Below are 18,369 nucleotides of genomic sequence, written 5' to 3'. Positions count from 1 at the left end.
GCTGGAGCAACTAGTGGCAGAAAGAAACCAGGAGGAAACTTGCCTGCACAAAGTACTGGTCATTCAACAAGTCTTGTGAAGGAAACTGTTCCAGACAATGGGGTACCAGAAAGGAAAGGTTCTAAGTTACGATGTGTACATGGTGGTTCATTACTTTCTGTCAGGAACAAATGCCAATTGCTAAAAATTTGATCTGTGCTTCTTTTATTGTTGCTTGCATCCATTTCTGGTGGAAATCCCAGTCAGAAATTGAACAAGGTACTTCCAGGCGCTATTCATCTTGGCATGGGTATCATTTCTGTGCCACCAATTGCCAAGTGATGGTGCCATTGATGTATCAAATACCTGTATCATTATTAATGACAGAAATTTAGGAATCAGAGAATGCCAATAGTGATAAAAGGAGGCTATTTGTCCCATCAGGCATGAACTGGCAAAGTTCCCTAAGCAACTCATGAGTTCCAGCCGCTGCTTCCTTCTCTGTAAGGTTGCAAATGGAATGTTTTCCTTTTCATATATCTATCCAATTCCCTCTGGAAGATGCCAGTGAAACTTCCCTCTACCAGGGGTGTGGTCAGGTTCTATCGTTAGGGGGAACGAGCACATAAAAAAGGCATCACAACACTTATCAGAGGACCGGGGTGGGGGGTAGGAGGAGGAGGAGGAGGTGCCGAGGGCGGTGGGGGGGGGGGGGTCGCTGGGGCACGATGTATACCAAATAATTTGTAATTCATTATATATTTTTATTTTATTTTGTATTTATCACTAACTTATTATAATTTTGAAAGCCAAGGAGAAATAAATACCTTCAGAGCTATTCCTCCCCAGATGCCAGCAGCCAGACAGTTCCCTGAGCACATTCTTTAAAAGTGGCGCCTTTTTGAACTGTGTGCTCACTGCTCAGTCCCCTGTGATGCCCTGGTGGGCCTCCACCTCATCAGGCAGTGAATTCCAAACATTAGCCTTGTAAAAAATGTTTACCCTCATCTCTCTCCTAATTCTCTTCCCCTCCAACATTTACTTGAGAACTCCATTACTTGATCCCTCCATCAATTGGGACAGTCTCTCTTGATCTATTGCCTGAATCCTCATCGCTTTCTATACTTCCATGAAATTAACCCTCATCTTTCTCAAAAGAAAGGATCCCCATGTTCTCGAATCTATTCTTGTAACATTCTTATAAAATTGGTACATATTTATGGGTCTTCAGACCTGTCTTTTTCTTTAAATTGCACATTATCAAATAAAGGACAAACCTTGAACAAATCACCAGCCATATATGAATTAAAATATTCTGAGCGAGCCAATGCTTTGCATCCTCATTTTTGTTCTGCCTGGGCGATCTTTAATCTGGTTATGTAGGAGAACAGTTTTGTGTTATTTAGTTCCTGCTGTAGCTGTTAAAATTCAGCTTATAATGTAGCAAGAAGGAGTGACTGAGGTTATTTTGTGAGTAGGCCAGTAGAGATCTCATACATGTACAAATCAGTCACAGTACAAGGGTAAAAAAACGCAGAGTTAGAGAGAGAGAGAGCGAGAGAGAGAGAGAGAGAGAGAGAGAGCGAGAGAGAGAGAGAGAGAGAGAGAGAGAGAGAGAGAGAGAGAGAGAGCAGTTGCTATGGAACAAAGCCATCATAAATTTAGTCTTTTTGAGTTCATTCATATTGATATTGTGTCTTACAATGTCTTGGGCCTGCCTCAAACATGAATGCAGGGAAGTAGTGTCAGGCTAGACATAATTAAGCTGCATGTCCCACTCCTCAATGATTTACATTCCTTCCATGGTGGCCATTTGTACAGTTGTTGGGGCTGCATGGATAGGTCTTCAAAACACCAACCACCAAACTCTACAGATGAGTGGTGGAAAGTGTGCTGATTGGCTGCATCATGGTCTGGTATGGGGACACCAATATCCCTGAGAGTAAAGGTCTCCAAAAGGTAGTGGACGCAGCCGAGGACATCACAGGCAAAACCTTCCCCACTATTGAGTGCATCTACAGGGAATGCTGCCATCAGAGAGCAGAAGCGATCATCAAGGATCCACACCATCAAGCCCATGCTCTGTTCTCACTGCTGCCATCAGGAAAGAGGCATAGGTGCTACAGGACTCACACCACCAGGTTCAGAAACAGCTGCTACCCTCCACCATCAGACTCCTCAATGACAAACTCAATCAGAGACTCATTTAAGGACTCTTATTTGTGCACTTTATATATTTGTGCACTTTATTAATTTTCTTTTTTGTTCTCTCTGTATTGCATAGTCAGTTTGTTTACATTTGTTATCTGTTTACAGTTCTTTGTTTACATGCAGTGACTTCCAAACCATGTAAAATCACATCCAAAATATGTTGGTGTACTCCTTAGCACCGTGGTTTTTAATTTTTTTAATTTCCACTCACATACCACCTTAAGTAATCCCTATGCCATAGTTACTCTGTGATTAGTAAGGGATTACTTAAGGTGGTATGTGGGTGGAAAAAAAGTTTGAAAACCAAAGTTTAAATCGTACCTAATTAACTCATTATGTGCACAGTTTCATAACTCCAAAGGAAATGGGCCAATGACAATTTTTCTCAAGCATAATATTTTATTAACAATTGGGTCTATAACAGTGATTCTTAACCTTTTTTTTTCCAAATGACAAACTGAAAAATCCACGCTTATTGTGTGATAATTGAATCAGTAATAAACATTAAGTGACAAGTCCCTCCTCTCAAATGATTGCTTTGAAGCATCCTAATGTGCTGCAGTAAAGCCAAGTATGTTTGCAGTTTGAAGACCGGTGCAGGGCTCCAGAAATGGGATGAATATCACACCTGTTGAGAAGAAAAAGCCTGAGGATGACCCTGCAGGAAGGTGACCATGGCAGCAGACCACCAAAGGGCTCAACAACTGAAAGACCGACAGAGGCTGCAGGCTGTTGGTGATGTGGTTGAAGGACTCATAGAGGGCTATAGGCTACTGGAGACAGGCTCATGGGAACTAGATATCAGAACCAAGATTCGAGAGGGTGCTGAGGGCCTCAGGTGCTGAAGGCTTCCTGATCATATTGGAGGTTTGGAACTGGAGCCTAGGTTCAGAAAACTCTGAAATCGCAGAGGCTCCAGGAATGGTGGCGGTGAATCCATGGACACAGTCTCTAAAGGGATTCTCTTCTGCTCCTCTTGTACTTACTGTAAGGGGTGCCAAGCAATACTAATGGAAACTCTTAGTTTGCTTTACAGCAGGCAAAAGTTGAAGTATATTATGACAGTAAAATCCCTATTATCCTGCATTCAATCAAATGGAAACTCCAATGACAGGCAAAAAAAAAAGAGGAAATAATTAATAAATAAATAGATTCAAATAAATGCTGGGTGGATGGTCCCTGCAGGGCAGTGCTGAGACTTGGACATTTCAGGTTTCCCTCGCTGAACAAGCAATATCCCTCAATGTGCACGCATTCTTTTCACTGTTGCCACTTGCATGGAGGTGAGTCGGCTTGTCAGGGTGGGGAAGATGCAGCAAGGGCCTGACTGTGACATTTGCATGGAGGTGAGTTGGGTTGCTCCAAGGACCTGAATGGGACACATGTGTGGGGGTGAGTTGAGTTGTGTCGAGGGCCTGACCGGGACATTTGCATGGAGGTGAGTTGGGTTGTGCTGAGGGCCTGACTGGGACACTTATGTGCAAATGAGTTGGGTTGTGCTGAGGGCCTGACTGGGACATTTGCGTGGGGGTGAGTTGGGTTGTGCCAAGGGCCTGACTGGGACACTTGCATGGGGGGTGAGTTGGGTTGAGCTGAGGATTGGCTGGGCCACCAGCATGAACAATCAGTCGATGCTGTTCGCTGCTGTGGCGACTCCCCCAAAGTGTCTTCCTATCCCTGCCTCGTAAGAGTCTTTATCTATATTAGTATTAGGTATATTAGTAAGGTTTCATCTGTAATCTTGGGGGAGGAGGTTAATTATGATGGTGGCATAGTTAGCAAAGCAGCTAGATCAACCTTGTTATAGTACTATTGACCAGCGTCCAAATTTAAATTTAAATTTTGTAAGTTATTGGAATTACATGATGAAAGTGAACTTTACATAATTAAATACTATATCGCTGATTTTCTTTCCACTGTCTTTTGTCTTTTAAAGAGTGTATTCTTAATGCAGGTGTATTAGGCATTGTAAGAGTGAGTCTCAGTCAACCAGAAAATTTGTATTTCCAGCATCTGTGATCTCCATGGGTGACGGATAATGGGGATTTTACTGTATATTACTTTTTTTTTGCATTATTATGTGACTATAAAAGGAATCTTGAACGTTGATGTTCTCTCCATTTCAACAAGCTAATCAGTCTCTAAATGCAAGGTGCACATCTTCACAGAATCTAAATCAAAAAGCAGAACAGTAGGAAGAATAAATGAAATTTAATTAAATTTAAAAAGAGATAACAAAGAAACAGAAAAGTTACGTAAACAGATTTAAATAAAAACAGAATTTATTTTGAAGGAAGAAGACTGCAGGAGTTAAATTTCCAACAGTGATAAGACTGCTTGGCAATAATAATTCTCTTGTTTAAGCTTTACTTCCTTGGGTATGCAAAGGATTAATTTTTTCTTGTATACTCAGAGATGAACAAATGGAAATCTACCACAACTTCAGTGCCAAATCCATCAATGGCACACCTTGTTTAAAACCATTTTATCTCTGCGAACGGGTTCCAAAATAAATGATCATTTTTTTTAAACTGTGGACATACAGGAACTAAAAGCTACCACTCAATTTGTCCCACAGTATTGTTGAGAAGCGACAGCCTCACAAATATTCACATTTGATGAGGATGGCAAAGCTCGAGGATTTAGTCAAGAAAAGAGAAAAGAAGCAAAGGTAAGGTTTAGAAAGCTGAAATGGACAGGACCCTTGAGGAAAGTAGTAAAAACACAGAAATGCTGGAGGAACTCAGCAGGTCTTGTAGCATCCATAGGAGGTAAAGATATATTGTTGACGTTCCGTGCCTGAGCCATTCCTCAAGTTACGAGTGAAAAAAAATAGGTCTGTATTAAAAAAGCCCGGGGAATGGGAAGAATAAGATGGGGAGGGATACAGAACAATCTTAGTGTCTGCAGACTTTTGTGTTTCGACTTCAAGCAATATAACAGAAGCAAAATAAAACTTAAAATGAGAATCAGGAGGGCTACAAGACAACATGAGGTATCCTTGTCAGATTGAATTAAGTAGATTATTTTATATATTAATTAGAAGAAATAAGGTTGAGAGGGAAAAGTAGGATTATTCACGAACCAAGTAGGGGACTTATGCATAGAACCAAAGCAAGTAGGTAAGTACCAGACAAATACTTTGCATTGATATTCACCAGGAAGAAGGACATGGGGGATTGTGAGATCAGGGAGGGCACATTGATATTCACCAGGAAGAAGGACGTGGGGGATTGTGAGATCAGGGAGGGCGCATTGATATTCACCAGGAAGAAGGACGTGGGGGTTTGTGAGATCAAGGAGGGCGCATTGATATTCACCAGGAAGAAGGACGTGGGGGGTTGTGAGATCAGGGAGGGCGCATTGATATTCACCAGGAAGAAGGACGTGGGGGGTTGTGAGATCAGGGAGGGCGCATTGATATTCACCAGGAAGAAGGACATGGGGGATTGTGAGATCAGGGAGGGCACATTGATATTCACCAGGAAGAAGGACGTGGGAGATTGTGAGATCAGGGAGGGCGCATTGATATTCACCAGGAAGAAGGACGTGGGGGGTTGTGAGATCAGGGAGGGCGCATTGATATTCACCAGGAAGAAGGACGTGGGGGGTTGTGAGATCAGGGAGGGCGCATTGATATTCACCAGGAAGAAGGACGTGGGGGATTGTGAGATCAGAGAGGGCGCATTGATATTCACCAGGAAGAAGAACATGGGGGATTGAGAGATCAGGGAGGGCGCATTGATATTCACCAGGAAGAAGGACGTGGGGGATTGTGAGATCAGGGAGGGCGCATTGATATTCACCAGGAAGAAGGACGTGGGGGATTGTGAGATCAGGGAGGGCGCATTGATATTCACCAGGAAGAAGGACGTGGGGGATTGTGAGATCAGGGAGGGCGCATTGATATTCACCAGGAAGAAGGACGTGGGGGATTGTGAGATCAGGGAGGGCGCATTGATATTCACCAGGAAGAAGGATGTGGGGGATTGTGAGATCAGGGAGGGCGCATTGATATTCACCAGGAAGAAGGACGTGGGGGATTGTGAGATCAGGGAGGGCGCATTGATATTCACCAGGAAGAAGGACGTGGGGAATTGTGAGATCAGGGAGGGCGCATTGATATTCACCAGGAAGAAGGACGTGGGGGATTGTGAGATCAGGGAGGGCGCATTGATATTCACCAGGAAGAAGGACATGTGTGTGCGTGTGTGTGTGTGCATGTGCGTGATATGTATAAGAATGTACATGGTCTAACCAGTCAGTTTGATCAGGGAGGGCGCATTGATATTCACCAAGAAGAAGGACATGGGGGATTGTGAGATTAGGGAGGGCTATGCTCCGATATTCTTGGCATGTTAATGTCAAAAAGATGGAGCTGTGGTTTTTTTTTAAAGAATTTTAAGTTGGATGTCCCCAGTGTCAGATATGCTCCATCCTAACCTATTGAGAGAAGAGATTATTGGGACATTGACCAAGATCTTTTTATCCTCTAGCCACAGGCAAGATCCCAGCGGACTTAAAAATGTCCAATATTTCACCTTTTTTTGAGGGCAATAAATCAAGAAATGACAAACCTTAGAACTTTTTATTAATGTTAAGGAAATTAATGGAGATGAATCTTAGGCATAGTATTTACACATCTCTGGAAGGGATGGGCATATTAGAGATGGTCATCGTTGGCTTTTGCTGGGGAGGTCATGTTTCCAAACTTGATGAATTTTTTATGAAGATGATTCATGAGGGTGGGGCAATGATGTTGTTTGCATGGACTTTAGTAAAGCTTTTGATAAGGTCCATCATAGTTGGTTGATCCAGAAGATTAAGGCAGGGGATCCATGGAAACTTGGTAGTCTGGATCCAAAATTTGCTTGGCTATAGAAGACAGAGAGCAGTGATGGAGGGGTGTTACTCTGACTGAGGTCTGTGACTAGTGGTGTTCCATTAGGGCTCCTATATACAAACCACAAGCGTCCCAACACAGATCAAATTAACAAAAGTGTGTGTGTGTGTGTGTGTGTGTGTGTGTGTGTGTGTGTGTGTGTGTGTGTGTGTGTGTGTGTGTGTGTGTGTGTGTGTGTGTGCGTGTGTGTGCGTGCATGTGCGTGATATGTATAAGAATGTACATGGTCTAACCAGTCAGTTTGAATTGCCATAGTTCTGGATAGTGATGACAGTTGTCAAATTTTACCAAAGGGTATTGATTGAGGAGGAGAAATGGCGGATTGATTTTAATCTGGACAAACGTGAGGCATTGCACTTTGACAGGTCAAATGGAGGAGGAAAGTCTACATAAATGGCCGGACCCTCAGGAGCATTGATGTACAGAGGGATCTTGTGGTGCATGTTCACAGCTCCCTGAAAGTGGCAACACAAGCAGACCTGATGTTAAAGAAGGTGATGTAATATACTTGTCTTTATTTGTTAGAAAAAAGCATAAAAATTGAGAAATCAAGTTGTAGCTGTATAAAGCTTTGGTTATGTAACATTTTAAGTATTGTGTGCAGTTTAGTTGAATCATTGCTGGAAGGATGTGGCGGCTTTTGGGAGGGTGCAATAGTTCACCTGAATGTTGATTGATCAGAGAGTTTTAGGTATATGGAAAGGTTGGGAAAACTTGGATTATTTTCTCTAAAGCATCATAGGCTGATAGCATCACAGATAACTTGATAGAAGTATATAACATTATGAAAGGAATATAAGTAAATTGCCAGAGTTACTTATCCAAGGGAGGAAATGTCAAATACTAGGGAGTGTAACTTTGAAGTGAGGAGAAATGTTTAAAGGAGATTTATGAAGCAAGTTTTTTTTTTCTTGACAGAGTTCCTGGAACAAGCTACCAGTGGTGATGGTGGAAGCAAATGTGATAGCAATATTTAAGAGGCATCTGAAAAGGCAAGGGTTGAAACAGTATCAATCATGTGCAGGCATCATGATCAGCATAGACATCATGGGCCGAAGGGCCTGTTTCTATTCTACACTGTTCTGTCTTCTATGTTCTATAAAATGAGAATCAAGCTATCTAGCTTCGAGTAGATTTTTGTAATCCCCATGGAGACTGCCAATGGAAAATAGGTATAAGATTAAAGCTTTGATCATTGCTGTAAGCTGTAACATTTAGGCAATTTTAAATTGAGGTGGGTATTACAGTCAAGGAATATAATTGACTACAGACTATGAAATCCTAAAACATTTGGTGTCAGCAGAAGAGAACGCACTTTTGATGTGTCAGCAAGTAACTATATTTCAGGTCAGTCTTATTAACATTACACCTTGAAAGTAAAAAAAACAAAATCCATCTGCAACTAATTCTGTCCATAAAATGTTTACCATTGAAAATAAATGAATAATAAAAGTAGTTCCCCAGGCAATGGTCTCTCCAAATTTCTTCAAAAATTGTGGAAACTTTATTCAGCCAGCTAGTATCACCTTAAAGCATTTGTAGACAATCTGAATAGTTTTAATATGAGTGAATCAGGTGATATGTGTAAGCCACAAATAGTAAATCACATTTTCTCAATTCACAATGCTAATTACAACAAGTTTTCTCCATGATCTAGTTTCAAATATATACCGGTAGATACAGACTTTTAGGAATACTTAACCGTTTTACAAGACTTTCTCAGACCGTTATATTGCGGGTGCCAATAAAATACAATCCTGCATACCAAGACAGTTTAATTGTCTACAGATTGGTAAACCCACTTTATGTGTATGTTTGGAATTCAACAGCTATAAGTGCTGTGAATATGATTTTAATCTAACTTGCTGGTGGGAAGCCCTGAGGTTTGTAAAACGAGTTTCACACTTCACATATTATTCTGAATTAACTTCAATGGAAAGTAAAGTGGAGACAGGAAGATTACAAGTAGTCCACCAAATCCAATTGGCTTTCTGATGGGAAGACTGAGTTAAAAGTATCTCCTTTATGGCTGACAGTTTAGTATTAAATTTCTTCTGGTGTTCCACTAGGATTCCAGTGTCCTGGAAGTTTCTGGCACCTGTAGCATCCAGTGTGTATTGGCCAACTTTTAGAAGAATGAGATGAAACTTGATTCGAAACATAAGATCCTGAGGGATCTTGATGGGAATGATGTGGAGAGGATCCTTTCTCCTGTGGAAGAATCTGGACTAAGGGTTACTGTTTAAAAATACAGGGTGAACAATAATTAGGCAAGTTTTTTAAATATCAAACTTTTTCTCAGTGGGTGCAGGAATCAGAGACTTTGAATATTTTTTTAATGGCAGAGTTCCACAGACACTAGATAAGTAAGGGCCTGAAAAGTTACTATAGACAGATTGGAATTAATATATAAGGTTACTATCAGAGCCTTACATGATCGCCCACACTGAGTGGCAAGGGACATGAATGATCATACTAACTGATGGAGATGGCTAACCTAGGAGACGACAGGATTCTCATTGACACTGCAACATTACCTTGGTATTGAATCATCATCTCAACTTAGACTCATGCCCAAATTAAAGTTCAAAGTTCAAATTTATTGTCAGAGTATGTACATGATATCACATATAACCTTGAAGTTCTTTTTTATGTGGGCCAGGTAGAATTGCTATTTATTGGTAACTGTAAAGTGTACTTAAGAAGAAAGATATGTATACAAAAGAGAGAAATGTAAGCAAATAAAGAAATGTAAACAAACTGACTGTGCAAAACAGAAAAAAAATATTCAGTAATAAATAATAGGTCCTTAAATGCATTTATGATTGAGTCTATTGGTGGAGTCTGATGGTGGAGGGGTAGCAACTATTCCTGAACCTGGTGGTGTGAGTCTTGTGGCACCTATATCTCTTTCCTGATGGCAGCAGCAAGAACAGAGCATGTCTTGGGTGGTGTGGATCCTTGATGATTGCTGCTGGTTTCCAATGGTAGCGTTCCATGTAGATATTCTCGATGGTGGGATAAGTTTTGCCTGTGATGTATTGGCTGCTTATATTACCTTCTGCACGGCTTTCTACTCAGAGGTATTGGAGCCCCCATATCGAGCTGTGATTCAGCCATTCAGCACTTTTTCCATTATTTATCTATAGATGTTTGCATTAGTTTCTGATGATATACCAAAAATACACAAACTCCTGAGGAAGTAGGGGCAATCTTATGCATTCTTCACGATTACATTAGTATGTTGGGTGAGGCAAGGTCCTTCTAAGTAGTAACTCCAAAGAATTTTAATTTTCTCACCCTCTCCACCTCTATAATATTCTATAATACCTCTATATATATTCCCCAATAATCACTGGATTATGCACCTTTGGTTTTCCCTTCTTAAAGTCCACAATCAGCTCCTTGGTTTTGGTAACATTGAGTGTGAGGGTGTTATTAGTACACAATTCACCCAAGTTTTCAATCTCCCTCCTGTATGCTAACATGGTTCTTTTTTAATAAAACCCACCACTGTGGTATTATTAGCAAATTTGGTTTTGTTGTCATACCGAGCCACACAGTCATAGGTGTAAAGCGAGTAGAGCGGGGGGCTAAGAACACAACCCTATGGTGCTCCAGTACTGATGGAGATTGTGAAGGATATGTTCTTGCCTATCTGTACTAATTGGGGTCTTGCGGTGAGGAAATTCAGGATCTAATTACATAGTGAGGTAGTTGGGGCCAGGTCTTGGAGTTTTCTGAGTAGTTTTGAGGAGATTATGGTGTTGAAGGCCAAACTGTAGTTAATAAAGATCATCATTGTGTTATATACATCTTTGCTGTCCAGTTGTTGCATGTTTTGTGTTGAGCCCAGGATTTAACATAAGAGGAATATTTAAAGGTTCTTGGAATGTATTCCTTTGAGTTCAGAAGAATGAGGGGAGACTTTATAGAAGAATTTTGAATGTTGAAAGGCCTGGGCGATAAAAGATGTGGCAAAATTGTTTTCTATGATAGGGGAGTCAAGAACAAGCGGACACAATTTCAGGATTGAAGGGTGCCCATTTAAAACAGAGATGTGGAGGAATTTCTTTAGCCAGAGAGTGGCGAAGCTCTGGAATTTACCTCCACGGGTGGTTGTGGAGGCCAAGTCATTAGGTGTATATAAGGTAGAGAATGATAGCTATCTGAATAGTCAGTGTATCAAACGTTATGGGGAGAAGGCAGGGGAGTGGGGCTCAGTGGGAGAATAGATCAGTTCAAGGTGGAATTGTGGAACAGACTCAACATGATGAATTCCTACTTTTCCTCCTATATCTTATCGTCTTATGATCTGATCTGCCATGGACATGTTACTTTGGTAGTAGGTAAATTGTAATAGATCCATGTCATTGCTTTGACAGGAGAAGACAGGCTTCAAGACCAGCCTGTCAAAACACTTCATCACTGTGGATGTAAGTACCATTGGCCGGTAGTCAGGTTACCACACTCTTTGTAGGCAATTGAGACCCATTTGAAACAGATGGATTCAACGCTCTGCCAGAGTGAAATGATGAAGATATTTGTGAATACATTGCTCAGTATCACTCTTCTGAAAGTTGTCCACACGTCATCTTCAGATGCTGACAGTGGAGGATCATCAGTGGATGTAGGGTTGTGCAGTAGTTATTCCTTGATTTGTGGTCAAATTGGGCATGGAAGACATTGAGCTCATCAAATAATAGGAACTTGTGACAACAAACATGCATCAGAGGTAAATGGCAACCAAATGATTCAGTCAACATTCCCAGGTTCTGCTTGTATGATGTGAAATATTCTGTTCTTTAGATAAGCTCCAGTAGGAATAGGTTGTGCAGTTGTAGTTTGCAGGTATGAACCCCTGAGCAAACACTTAAAAGAAATTAACATTACTTGTTTGATCTTCTTTCATAGGAAACTGAGGGTGGGGTATTATGGAACCTAGCATTGAAGTCAATCTAGATTTCAAAGCACATACATTATTATATCTTTGGCTTAATGCATTCTACATTCATTAACCTTAAGGGTGTTATTCCCTGAGGCTGACAACCAAGGGAATAAGAATGTTGCTGTCTGCTTTTCTCATGTTATAGCCCTTTTGTATCTGGTTGAATTTTAATCTGCAGTGCAAGTACCTTTGTCAAAGTAATTGACTCATGGCTTTCTCCCCATCGGTCCAAATGATGTGAACTATTGAGTGGAGTGTGCCTACACCATGGTGTAGGATGAAGGTAATTGCAGAGACTTGTCTAAAGATCAATTGGATTACATTTCACTTTAACTTTATGGCAAATTAATCTTCTTTAATTTCAAATGACTCTTTTAAAAAGCTAAAACTCTATTTTCCCTACAAAATTTTATCTTCTTTAATAAAGATTTGTATTTAAATCTTATTTGGAGCAAAATAAAAATTCACATCAGTGCTCAGAGAACAATAATATACTGTAATTTTTCAGTGCAAAATTATAAATGTCAGGTTTATAGATTGAACCCAGCAAGAAACACTGACCAGCAACATCTGTGTCTACATGAAAAACAGAAGACAATTTGCAAGGTAAAGTATTTAACTGTACCAGTGACATAGTTCAAAATATCCCAAGAGATTTTATTTAGGACAAATGAAAATACACCAATCCTTTTTTTTAGTGATTAGCTTTCAGACCTTTACTCCACAATGATTTATTGTTCTAATATAAGGAGCCTAGTCTTGAAAACTAAATTGCTCTGTTGACTGCTTATTTGGGAATGTCGTCTTCACATATTTACATGAGACAGATAAGTGCTAATACAATTTGAGCTTCGTAAATTTGACAATATTTTCTGAAACAGCCAAGGATAGAATTTTGTAAATAACAAATTACAACAATTTTGAAAATAATGTACATCTAATTTGCAAATTATTTACATGACTTGAAAATTGATACGTCTGTTATTATTACATTATTATTTTCATTCATTTAATTATGAAAAATCATTCTGCAAAATCTATGTCAAAGACTCACAGGTATTAAATAGAAAAGAAACAAAGATAATCATTGTACCTTGTTAAAATCTATCATGGATACCTATCAGTTTAATAGCGATCATCATTTGTGGAGACAAATCTGAATAAAAAGTCAATAAATAATTTACACAAGAATTTAGTCTAAAATTCTTTCTAGTCACACCTAAATCACAAGTGTGATTAATTAAATTTCCTGGTAATTCCCATTCCTGGACTAAGAAAAATATCTTTTGCCCTCTTGTACAAAATGTACATTGTGTTTTCCTGAAGTAAACGGAAATGAATTTCAGAAGAATTGTAATCTAATATGTTCTTAAAGCAAAAGTTACATTTCTATTCCCTGACCTACAAAATAGGACCTGGCATTGGTGTATAGACCTCCACAGACAATAGAGACAAAGAAGTGAACAATACAAGTTCCACATGATTGGTGAAATAGTTGGGTGGACCAATGTTGGATGAAAGACCTGCAATAAGATTACAATAAAGCTATGCAGTAATGTTAACCAAATGCCCCTGGCAGGTAAATAAGCTGAAAGAGTTGCAATGAAAACAAGTTGGCGAGGCTGATCCCCAGCTGGTGCAATGAGTGTAAAGGTCTGTGGAAAAAAATGGTGGAGTAAGTAGGTAGTTGGATTGTTGGTTATTATGGAAAGATTGAAATAACTGGCACCAAATGAGGATCTTTGACTCAAGTCCATGGCGATGAAGGAGAGCTGCCCAGATAAATATCCTCACTCTATGAGAACTCCTCTCATTCTTCTATACTCCAATGAATACAGTCCAAGAGCCGCTAAGTGGTCCTCATAGGTTAGCCCTTGCATATTCTTTTCCTAACAAAGAGTAATGTCTGTGCCTGATCCAGGGTGGAATGCTAAGAGAATACCAAAAGAGGATTTGAGAAGAGCTGCAGGATTATTGTACAACTTTAAGACAAGAATGAGTAAATAGAAAAGTGATAGTGTACGTGGGGACTTGGAGGGTTAAAATGCTCAAGATGGTGGACATGACTGGCTAACAGGAATGATTGCTCAATAAAGTGCAAAAGAGAAAAATACCATTGAATGTATGTAAATTGATCTCAAGAGCAGCCATAATGTGTGTGTGAATGGACACTGCCGATTCTGGTAACATGATTATGTTTGTCATTAGAATAGGCAAATCAGAGACAGAATCAAGAAGCCCTGATTTAGTCTGAATGAAGCTGATCTGTTGGCAGATTGGTGTTAGTTCAGAGATTAATCTAAAATAGTTGGTTCTATTTTTACACACTCGAAAGTAACTAATTTATCATTTTATACTTCATTAATCATGGGTGCTTTTGAAAGATTTCATAGTACTTTGGAGGAAAATTAGTGAACATTTTTTTATGGGTTATAGCTATTGAATCATAGTCTTACAGCACAGAAACAGCCCCACAGGCCCAGCTTTTCCTTGCTGAACAACGTACCTTTCTGCTTTACTCACACTTGCCTGCATTAGGACCACACCCCTCCAAGCCACTCCCATCCATGTCATTGTCCAAGAGTTTCTTAAAGAAGCTAATTTACTTGCCTCCACCACTTTGCTGTCAGCCCATTACTGACTGTCAGAAGAACGATCCTCGCACATCCCTTCTAAATCTCACCACTCTCACCTTTTGCCCTCTTGCCTTAGATTCTCATCCATGAGGAACCAGTTTCTATTCACCTAATCTATGTTTCTTATGATTGCCATTACCAGGAACTAGCAGTGCCACATGCGAGTTGTGGGGACCACCATCTTGGGAACCATCTTCTGGATTCAGTATCGCTGAGTGCGGGGCGTGGGGGCAGCCATCTTGGAGGCCACCATCTTCCAAATCAGCATGAGATCTCACCGCCAAAACAACAAGCAATGATCTGACTCCATCACTCTCAACCAGGACAACCCGCATCATCTCGCCAGTCCAATGATGGATATTCAGGTAAATGGCCACGTGATGAGTTGTCTATTCGATAGTGGGAGCACAGAGAGCTTCATTCATCCTGCCACAGTACAGTGCTACTCCCTCGTGGTATGGCCGATAAACCAAAAGGTCTCCTTGGCCTCAAGATCATATACGGTGGATGTCCGCATAGTGACTCTGAACGTGTGGGGTACAGACTATAAAGACTTTAAATTTCTGGTGATGCTGCAGCTGTGCAATGCAGTGCTACTGGAACTTGATTTTCAATGTCACCTTTAAAGCATGACAATGGAGTTCGTTGGACCCCATCCACCCCTCACTCTCTGCAACCTGCAGTTCTCGAATTGCCCACTGCGCTTCACCTATCTTTCAGCTCCCCCACCATTTCACCCAACCAGCAACCCTGTCACTCATCACACATGATCTGCAGACTCTCCACGCTCAAAATTACCCCTCCGCCTTTATTCACTAATCTCACCCCTGACTGTACACACATCACCACTATAAGTAGGAGATACAGTGCCCAGGAACAGGGCTTTTATTCGGTCATCATTGAGCCCAGCACCAGCCCTTGGAGAGCACAAGTAGTGGTAGTAGGGAATGAAGAGAAGAACAGGATGGTTATCGACTACAGTCAGACTATTAATAGGTACATATAACTAGACGCATACCCCCTCCCCTGTATATCTGAGATGGTGAACCAAATCGCACAGTATCGGGTCTTTTCTACCATTAAGCTGAATCCGCACATCATCAGCTCCCTATCTCTAGTTTGAGATATACTTGGTTTGAGGCAGATAGCCGCCTCTACCACTTCCTGTTGTTTCCCTTTGGCATCACCAATGGAGTCTCAATCTTCCAGCGGGAGATGGACCGCATGTTAGGTCATTACGAGCTGTAGGCTATATTCCCATATCTCGAGAACGTCAATATCTATGGCCATGACCTGCAGGATCCTGACGCCAACCTTAAAAAATTTCTCGAAACCACAAAGCTCCACAATTTCATGTACAATAAGGCCATGTACATATTTTGCACAGCCTTCCTTACCATCTTAGGCTGTGTCATTGAGAATGGAGTCATTGGTCCAGACCTTGACCACATGTGTTCACTTCTGGAACTACCCCTCCCCCACAACCTTAAGACCCTAGAAAGATGTCTGGGCTTTTTCTCTTACTATTCCCAATGGGTCCCCAATTATGTAGACAAAACCCACCCCCTCGTCAAATCCACCTCTTTCCCTCTGACGCAAAAGACCTGTGCAGCCTTCAGTCACATCAAGGTAGATATTGCCAAGGCCACATGTACACTGTGGATGAATTCATCCCGTTCCAGGTGAAAAGTGATGTGTCAGACTTAACCAGGTGGGCAGACCCATTGCTTTCTTTTCGTGTATCCTCCAGGGCCCCAAAATGTGACGCTCCTCTGTCAAGAAGGAGGCCCAAGCCATTGTCGAGGCAGTGCAGCCCTGGAGACATTACATGGCCGGTAAACAATTCACCCTGCTGGCTGACAAACAGGCTGTTGCATTCATGTCCAATAATCAGCAGTGAGGTAAAATCAAGAATGACAAGATATTGACGTGGAGAATTGAACTACAATTACGACAGCCTGGTAAACTCAATGAGCCTCTAATGTCCTATCTCGCCGACCTGTGCCAGTGCACAGATTGACTGCTTACAAGGCCTTCACAATGATCTCTGCCACTCTTACCAGGTTCTTCCTCTTTGTCAAAGCCCACAACCTGACCTGAAGTGATCAGGTCAATGACCAAAAGTTGCCAGATCTGCAGGGAGTGCAAACCACACTTGAGTGCAGTTGATAAAGATCTCCTGCCCCTTTGAACAGCTGAGTGTTGACTTCAAAGGACCCCTGACCGCAATGTGGACTTTCCCAATGTTATTGATGAGTGCTCCTCTTTCCCGTTTGCCATCCCCTGCTCTGATGTGACAGCTGCCACAGTCATCAAAGCCCTGTGCAGTCTCTTCACTCTATTTGGCTTCCCCAGCTACATTTATAGAGTCCGGGGGTCCTCCTTCTTGAATGATGAGCTGCGCCAGTATCTGTTGGCCAGAGGCATTGCCACAAGCAGGATCATCAACTACAACTGCTAGGGGAATGGGCAAGAGGAAAGGGAGAATGCCACTGTCTGAAAGACAGTTCTAGCCCTGTGGTCTAGGGGCATTCCAGTCTCCCACTGTGCTTGTGGCTCCTCCCTGGAGTGTAGAGGATTGAGGGGTGATTTGATAGAGATATTTATAATTATGAAGGGGACAAATAGAGCCAATGTGGATAGGCTTTTTCAATTTGAGAGTGGGGGAGATTCAAACAAGAGGGCGTGGAATGAGATTGAAGGGGGAAAAGTTTACGGGAAACATAAGGGGGAATTTCTCCACTCAGAGGGTGGTGGGAGTGTGGAATGAGCTTCTGGCCAAAATGGTAGATGCGGGTCTGATTTTAATATTTAGGGAAAAATTGGATAGGTATATGGACTATTAAGTTGGAGAGGTGTGGAGGGTTATGGGATGGGTGTGGGTCAATGGGACTAGGTGGGAGAAGGTGCTTGGTATGGTCTAGAATGGCTAAACTGGCATGTTTCTCTGCTAATATTGTTATATGTTTATATAGTTATTATATGGCTCCATAATAAAGGTAATTGTTCCACAGTCCCCTCCCCAGTGCAGAACAGTCAAGCAGCATGGATGTGCCTTTGTTATAAAGCTAATAAAAGCCTATCAGTTTGTTCAGCTTTAGTCTTTTTGAGTTAATAATGGTGTATCAGGAACTTCCATCTAAACTTCCATCTCCTAAAGCCTAGATACAGGATCTTTGGCTCGCCAAGATCATGCACATCATCAAGCAGCCATGTGGACAGATACATTCAAACTCCAACATTGTCAATGGCTTGATTAGTTATTTGAAACTGAGGCTGGTTGGGCAGCTGCCAGAATGATTGTGGTTCCACTGAATTAGTGCAATTCTATTACGTCCTTAAAGTGCAGTAACATATCTGCATCCATACATTTTCGCATTGGTAACCTACTGCTGGGAATTTGGTATCAAACACCTTTACTACTGAGAAATGCCTGATATAGATCAGTCACTGTGTCCTTATCCTGTATAATCTGGTTACTGTGGTTCCGGGGGATTCTTTACACTGGTGCATTCCAGTGGTCCTGTTTTGTTACTTTGCATCCTCGATGTATATAGTTAATAAACTAGGTCTTAAGTTAATCCACTTGCTTACATTTATCAAAACTCGCAACATGGTGTCCCTGACTTTTCAAAGTTAATATTTTTCATCTGGGATTTGTGTTTTTTTTGAGGGAGGGCAACTAAGCCAGG

The 18,369-nt window shown here is 41.2% G+C and overlaps 1 long non-coding RNA gene across 1 annotated transcript; it reads left to right on the top strand.

Annotated features, from left to right (window-relative positions):
• Window positions 1–11,476: 11,476 nt before the first annotated feature.
• Window positions 11,477–17,727, top strand: LOC138756168 (uncharacterized). The gene is made up of 3 exons (XR_011352822.1): window positions 11,477–11,529; window positions 14,820–15,042; window positions 16,428–17,727. It is a non-coding gene; the product is annotated as an uncharacterized lncRNA (long non-coding RNA).
• Window positions 17,728–18,369: the final 642 nt, after the last annotated feature.

Source organism: Narcine bancroftii, chromosome 3 (assembly GCF_036971445.1).
Source record: "Narcine bancroftii isolate sNarBan1 chromosome 3, sNarBan1.hap1, whole genome shotgun sequence".
In the NCBI taxonomy this organism is placed as follows: Eukaryota; Metazoa; Chordata; class Chondrichthyes; order Torpediniformes; family Narcinidae; genus Narcine; species Narcine bancroftii.
This window is presented reverse-complemented; position numbering and strand designations above follow the sequence as displayed.